The sequence below is a fragment of the Neomonachus schauinslandi genome, chromosome 15 (assembly GCF_002201575.2).
Source record: "Neomonachus schauinslandi chromosome 15, ASM220157v2, whole genome shotgun sequence".
NCBI classification, from domain to species: domain Eukaryota; kingdom Metazoa; phylum Chordata; class Mammalia; order Carnivora; family Phocidae; genus Neomonachus; species Neomonachus schauinslandi.
In genome coordinates, this window is record NC_058417.1 from 37256779 (window position 1) to 37263579 (window position 6801).

The following is a 6801-nucleotide window of genomic DNA, read 5'->3' on the forward strand; positions in this document are numbered from 1 at the left end:
AGGGAATATGGAGGATGGTGAGAAACGAAGCTATCGTGGTAGCGCTCTCCCGAGAAGAAGCTCTCCAATGTCTCAGCCTTAATGGAGTGTCTTTGGATCAGAGAGGAGGAGAGCATTGCATCTCGTGTTTTTAGGTTTATCCCTGTTATCCCACTTCTGGGACGGGAGGTAGCAAGGGCTTTTTAATTTAACTGTTTTTTCTAGCAACCCAAACATTTTCCTGAGTCAGATCCTGTTTGCCCCCCTTTCATTGGGAAGTCTGTCTGATGCTGATTTGGGAGTTGCCCACCTTCCAGGCGGAAGTGGAGGAGGAGGGGGAGAAACTCCAGTGTGTTTCAGTGGTCCTTGAGTTTTTCTGAAGTGGGCCGTTGTCAAGTCATATGATATTAATGAGTTTGCTTTTCTATAGAGTTACTCTGGGGAGAGGTTTGCTATTAAGATATGAAAATTGAGCTGTTTGGGTCTTTATTGCTCTTTTGTAGTAAATGTTCCATTAGACTGCCTCTTTTGGTTCCCCTGTGCTTCTCTCTGCCTCATCTCATGAGATAAATAATATCATCAGGTTTGTGGTTTCCTGATGGTTTGGGGTGAGGCCCCAGTGTCCTGGTAATTTATAGGACTGCCTCATCTGGAAGCATTGGCCTTCTGCCTTATGTCTTACATGGAATGACCAGTCTTCCTCCTTGTAGTGGAATAGGGAGGAGACTTGCATTGTTATCTGCCTGGAAAGAGGGGGTCCACAAAATGAGCTTTGTGACATAAACACAGCCCACCTCTGATTTGTCACGAGGTACCTCTTTTCTCCTTGGATCCCATGGGAGTGTTACCAACCAATGAAGATAGTGATCCCAGAAATTGGCTTAACCTGTGAGTCTTGCCTCTTGAGGGTGCAGATTAACTTGCCATCTTGCAGAAAGTGCCACCCAGCTCTAGAGCCTGCAGTCTGCCATCCATCGGGATCCTTGAGTGGCTGATGTGCAGCTATTTGGGTTTTTTGGGCCTTTTTTCTTTTACACCATTTCAGCCACCTGTGATTTTAAAATTCTTTTTTATAGTATGTTTTAGTGTGTTTGCCTGGCTCTGGGCTAGATACTGTGGGAAACACAAGAGGGGGAAGACATGATGTCTGGCCTGAGGGAGCTTTTAAGTGACTGCTGCATGTGCAGCAGTTGGAGAATGACTCTGTGTGGCAGCAAGAACCAAGGTCTGTCTTTAAAGAAATTCAGGTGGGTAAGATCAGGGTAGATCAGATGGTCTGGGAGAGCTCTGTGGCGGTGAGGCTTTGGGTCCTAGGTGAGGGTAAGACAGTGAGACAAGAAACACATGAACAAAAGCATGGAAGCAGAAATCTGCAGCGTGTACTGACCAGGACACAGCCCCAGGTTAGAGTGGCAGCATCAGTCACTCCTTTCCCAGTGCCTGCGGTTTAGATGGAAACTTCCTGGTCATCAGGCAAGTCTCAGCACTGAGGGCTTATGATGGTGAAGTGGACCCCAGAGCCAGAAGTCACCTAGTTCCTGTCCATGGCCAGGGACCTCACTGCTCTCAGCGCAGTCCGGCGGGGAGGAAGGCAGAGCCCTTGTACCCCTTGTGGTACCAGGGGTTTCCACTGGAGAATTCCTGCGGTCAGGTCCAGAACCAGACCAGCTGAGGAGGCATGACCCAACCTCACCACCATCCTTCTTTCTCCTCCTGGGAAAGGGTGGTGTGCACCCGTGTCCATGATCTGTCTGTGTGCTAGTCATGGCCCAGGCTGTCACCTAGCCCTTCCTCAGTAGAGTGGGCTGTGAGACAGAGTTGCGCAGGGAGAGACCGGCTCGGTCGGGGGGGTGAGGGGGGAGGAAGAGGCGGGAGTGGGGCAGCTGGCTGAGGGGCCCGCCTGGTCAGAGAGCAGAGAGGGGACGGGGTGGCTGGCCGCTCTCCAGGCTGGGCCCACTCCTCCTTTGCCAGTTCTGTGTCGTGCTAATCGAGATGCAGTCCACAGAGGGAACTCATTCCTTTTCGGTTGTTGTATTTTAAAGTCACAAACTGGAAAGGGTTCTCACCTCCCGGGACCCATCATTGATTTCAGAGTTGGTAATGGGTTCTTTCCTGTGACCGTTACTTGTTGGTGACTGATCTGCTGTAACCTTCCTCAGGACAGGTGTGAACCGCTGTGAGCTAGGTGGCAACTGCTGCTACAATGGGCTGTTACTTGAAATCCGCGGCTGTGGCAGGAGCGCAGAGTAAGGGCTGGGGCCTTGCTGTGAGGACTGGGTAAGGGGGCAGCAGCTGGGACTTTGGGGCCGTCGGCAGTGGCCTTGGCCCGGTGGCCAGCCTGTGCCTAGACGTAGTGAGTGTGAGCTGCGGACTGCAGCGCGCCGGCTTCTGAGTGGAGAGGCTCGGTGGGGAGCTCACCGTCACAGTTTCTGCTCCTCTCCTTCCTTTCCCAGGGGCTGACGGGGTCGGCCCTCCCTGAGGCTGGGAATGCTGTGGAGATGGCTGCAAACCCCCCTCCAGTGTACATCCGGGAAGAGGTGGGGAGCCGGGAGGGTGCTGAGTGCTCGCACGTCCGGGTATGAGAGCCTAGAGTAGAGCTGGATGCCCTGGGGTGCCCACCTTTTTGGCCCTCACCCTAGGCCCCCAAAAGAACAAGGCTGCTTGAAGCCTTTGGGTCCCAGCAGGAGACGGGGATAGGTGGGACTTCTCCCTTAGGTTAGACCCTTCCCTGCCCCGCGGCCTCTCCCTTGGCTCTGAGCCCTGAAAACAGAGGGCGAGGCACTGGGATATAGCTCTGTGGCTGTGGAAGGGAGATCTGAAAGTCAGCGTGTGTGTGCGTGCGTGTGTGTGCGTGTGCGCACGCGTGTGTGTGTGTGTGTGTCCACATGCATGTCTTCATTTGCAGAGGTCTTGCCCCCACTTGGGGTGTTGAAAGCATCTCCATTGTGGGGAGACCTGCCATTTGTTTTCCACGTTTAAGAGAATGACATGCCCCCTGTCCCTAAGGGAGGAGCTTTTGAGTTAGACATTTTCCCTATGGGAATCCTCTTGGTTTGGTTTCGGGTGGTGGGGGGATAAGTGATTTTTATCTCTAATTGTCGGCACAGCTGTTCTTACACCAACTCATGCTGTTGCATACATGTAGCCGTCTTTCCTTTTCACTGCAACAGTGTTTATCAGTAGTTCAAAGTGATTTATTTGCTCCTGGGGAGTAAAATCTTTTTTATTAAAAAAGAAAAAGAAAAAAAAAAAAAGAAAGCAAAGCGTGGCTCCCTCCCCCCATGATAGCTGTAGGGTTAGTGGGCCTCAAAGCTCCAGACGGCAAAGTTGAGTCTGCCAGTCCCCGTGACCTATCCCGTTTTGACGTCGGAGCCTTCGTGCTCAGCACAAGAGGACAGGAGGCCTTGAGAAGATGGAGAGCAAAGCCTCGGGAGGCGTGAGGTGGGGTTTGAACCGTGTAGAGACGGAGGCACTGGGACTCAGGTGCTGCAGTTAGAAAGAGAGTAAGGAATTGTATTTAAAATACTGATTCTCTAATCTGCCAGGGAAAGACCTTTCTTTACATACAAATTCCATACTGTTGTTGTCCTTTGCATCGCTTCTTGACCTTCCTGGTAGGTGCCGGCCCAGTTTCGTCCTGCTTCCCATCCTGTCCTCTGTGCCTCTTCTCCCGTCCCTTCCCACTCCCATCTACCTCTGGGAAGCCAGTCCTGCATGCTGAGTCTGTGACTTGCCTTCACGCTCATCTCATCTTGGTTAGAGGGTACCTGGAACTGCTCCCCGCCCCCCCTCCTCCCTCCGAAGTGCCAAGAGGCACGAAGGAGCAGGTCAAAAGCAGGGAGGACATGAGTGTCTGGTTGCAGCTGGACTGCAATCTTTGCTCCTGGAGAGAGAGTGTGAAGAAAACGGAGGACATTCTTGATCGGAACCCAGGACATCACACGCTGCTCCGCCCAGCTCAGGTGGGGCGGGCGGGCTGGTCTGGCTCCTCCATCCCTGGTGCTCCCCTGAACGGGGCCTTGCCCTCACCGTTGGGCCCAGAGCCTTTTCCGAGGGACATGCACGACCCAGGCGCCGCTCGGTGGGTAGGCCGGCCGTCGGGTGCCCGAACTGGTGCTGCCTGTGGCGCAGCCGCTGCTGTACATTCGTTTGGTTGTTGGTAAGAAACTCCATGAAGAGGGGTGTCCTTCCGGGCTCAGGGTGGCTGCCAGCCCTTCCCCAGAAGGGGAGCCGCACCCTGCAACCACTTCTGTCCTCATGTGCCGCCCCCCCCTGCCCTCCTCCAAGCCAAAGCGTGGCCTGGCTTTTGTCTTCCCGTTTAGTTTTCCTCCTCTCCTCCCCCTTTTTGTGCTTAATTTATTAAAATAGTTGCTGTATAATTTATTTTCATAAACTATAAAAAATGACTAAATGGTTAAAATAGACTTGCAGGCCAATCTTAAATGGGGTGGGAGGGTCTGCGGGTGGGGTGGGAGAAGGGAAAGATGTTTTGATATAAACAAAACAAATGCACTTTGGGTGTCTTTTGGTATTTTTCTGGGGATAGATGGGTGGGTGTTGGGATGTCCCTGTAGATTAGTTCCAGAACCGGGTGTTTGTATATACTGTATTAATAGGCATGTGTGACTCTTATAAAGGGACATTAGTAGCTGCTGCAGGTCCTGTTTGGAAACCCCACGTACAACTCCCAGTTTTTTGTAAGTGTCAGTGCGGGAGACATTTGACTCTTGTGTTTGTATCTCCTTTTTATGATTGCTGTACTGACTCATGTCTTTTTGGGGAGGGGTGAAAAGAGATTTGAAATAAAAATGTTTAGAAATTACTTCATGTGGTTTGGGTTCGTGTCTGTCAATCCTTCTCCCATCTCCTGTGACTCCTCGCACCACCACCAGCCCCGTAGGGTCAGAGGACCCAGCCCTGGTGACTGGGGCACCTCCGTGATGGGAGCCAAGCGAGACGCATCCAGGACTGGTCTTGTCAGAATTAGAGATGTTGCAAAGTTCCCCAGGCCAATGGCCATTGCTCAGTGCTGCTTTCTCCTTCCCTGGCAAGTGCAGGAGAATTCCAGTGCCCGTGGCCTTTGGGTGGGTGAGCGGTGGCGTTGGGCTGTGGCTAGGGAGGGTGCGCGTGTCCCCACAGCGGTCAGTCCCCGTGTTTCCCCCTGCTGGCAGGCGAGGTTTCTCATAAGTTTAACCTGCATCCCTCCTGCCTTGCCGGCCTGGTCCCTCTTGAGCGGTGCTCTTTGGAGAGAAAAGGAACAGACTGTTTCTCTCCTTGACAACCGTGTGTCCTCGGAGCCACTGGAAACTCCTTTCTTCACTTTCCCACCTAATCCCTCTCCAAGTCCCCTACTTAGGGGGCCACTGGACCACGTTGGCACATTGGGGGGAATTTCCTGCAATTTCTCCGCATCCTCAGAGCAGGAAGCATGCCGCGTGAGCGAAAACCCAGGTCGGGGGAGTTGCGTTTTCACAGGACCGGTTGGAAGGGCCGCCCGGGGGAGTCTGGGAAACCCCGCTCGCCCCAGTCAGCTCATCCTCGAGTCACAGGTCTGCGTTAGGATGCGGCGGTCTAGCAGTTCTGATAGCCGTCCTATGACCGTGAATTCCCGACCGCAGTTTTCTTCCCTTTTAGAAGGAAAGGTGCGCCAGGCTACGAAGGCTGAACAACACGACGAGGGAAAATGCTTGACTCAGAACGAGCAATTCCAATGCCCTGATGGCCGCCGTTTGCACACGCAGTTGTCGGTCATAGGGACTCCGCCCACACCGACAGTCAGGAGTGTTAGTGCGCATGTCTTCAAAGTAGAGGCGCGGGTTTTCATCATTTCAGACCAGCATCGTTCACAGTCGTGACGACTTATTTGTTAGGTTCGTCAGGAAAGATAGGTCCTGGAGCCTCTGACTTGGGTGATGAAGCCCACAGGAGGAGAGGCATTCTTTTGGTAACAGTAAGCCCCAAATAAATAAACAGAACGGCCCCCTGCCATCCTCTTCACCCCCAACACCTGACACCACCTACGTCACCCCCTGTGTTCCTTGGCCATTCTCTTCAGCCAGCACTTCGATTCTGTCACCGAGGCTGTCCCGCGTCACCTGTCGGTGGTGCCTGGCTGCGCAGGGTTCGGTTGCGAGCGAGCGCGTGGCAGGCGGTGCCGGCGCAGGAGATCCCCTCCCCCCTCCGTGAGTGTCCCCCCTCAAGTGTGTCCCGGGGATGATGCGGGTGAGCTGGGGAAAGGGAATTTTCGGGCTGTCTGGGTTCCCTCCCGCCTCGCGTAGTGTGAGCATCTTGTGCGTCATGATCCGAGTGCCTGCTGGTGCCACGTGGGTTCTGGAGAACAACCCTTTCCGTCTGGCGCTCAGCCAAAGGCTCGGGGCTTGGCTCCAGCTCTGGGGAGGCGTTAGCTGAGTTACCGCCGGCCTCCAGCGGAGCCCCTTCCGAGAGCCTTTCCAAGAGGAATTTTGACCAGGCTAATCCTATGCACCGATCCCTGTTGAAGCCGCGACTTCATCTGGTCTCCGTTGCCATGTCCTAATTTAGACATTCCCCTTTTCTCACCTGGGCAATTGCAGCAACTTCCCAGCTGGTCTTTCTGCGTCCCGTCTCCCCTCACCGGTCCTTCTAAAAAGTCCTTCCCCAGAAAAGACGTGCTCAAGTCGCTTCCTTAGTTGAAAATCAACGATGGCTCCGCCTAGAGAAGAAACTCTTCCCTCCTCAACCTGGGATCAAGGCTGTTTCTCCTCCTGCCACACAGGCTGCACTCTGGTCGTGACACACCCAGTGCCCCCCCCCCCCCCCCCCCCCCCCCCCCCCCCCCCCCCC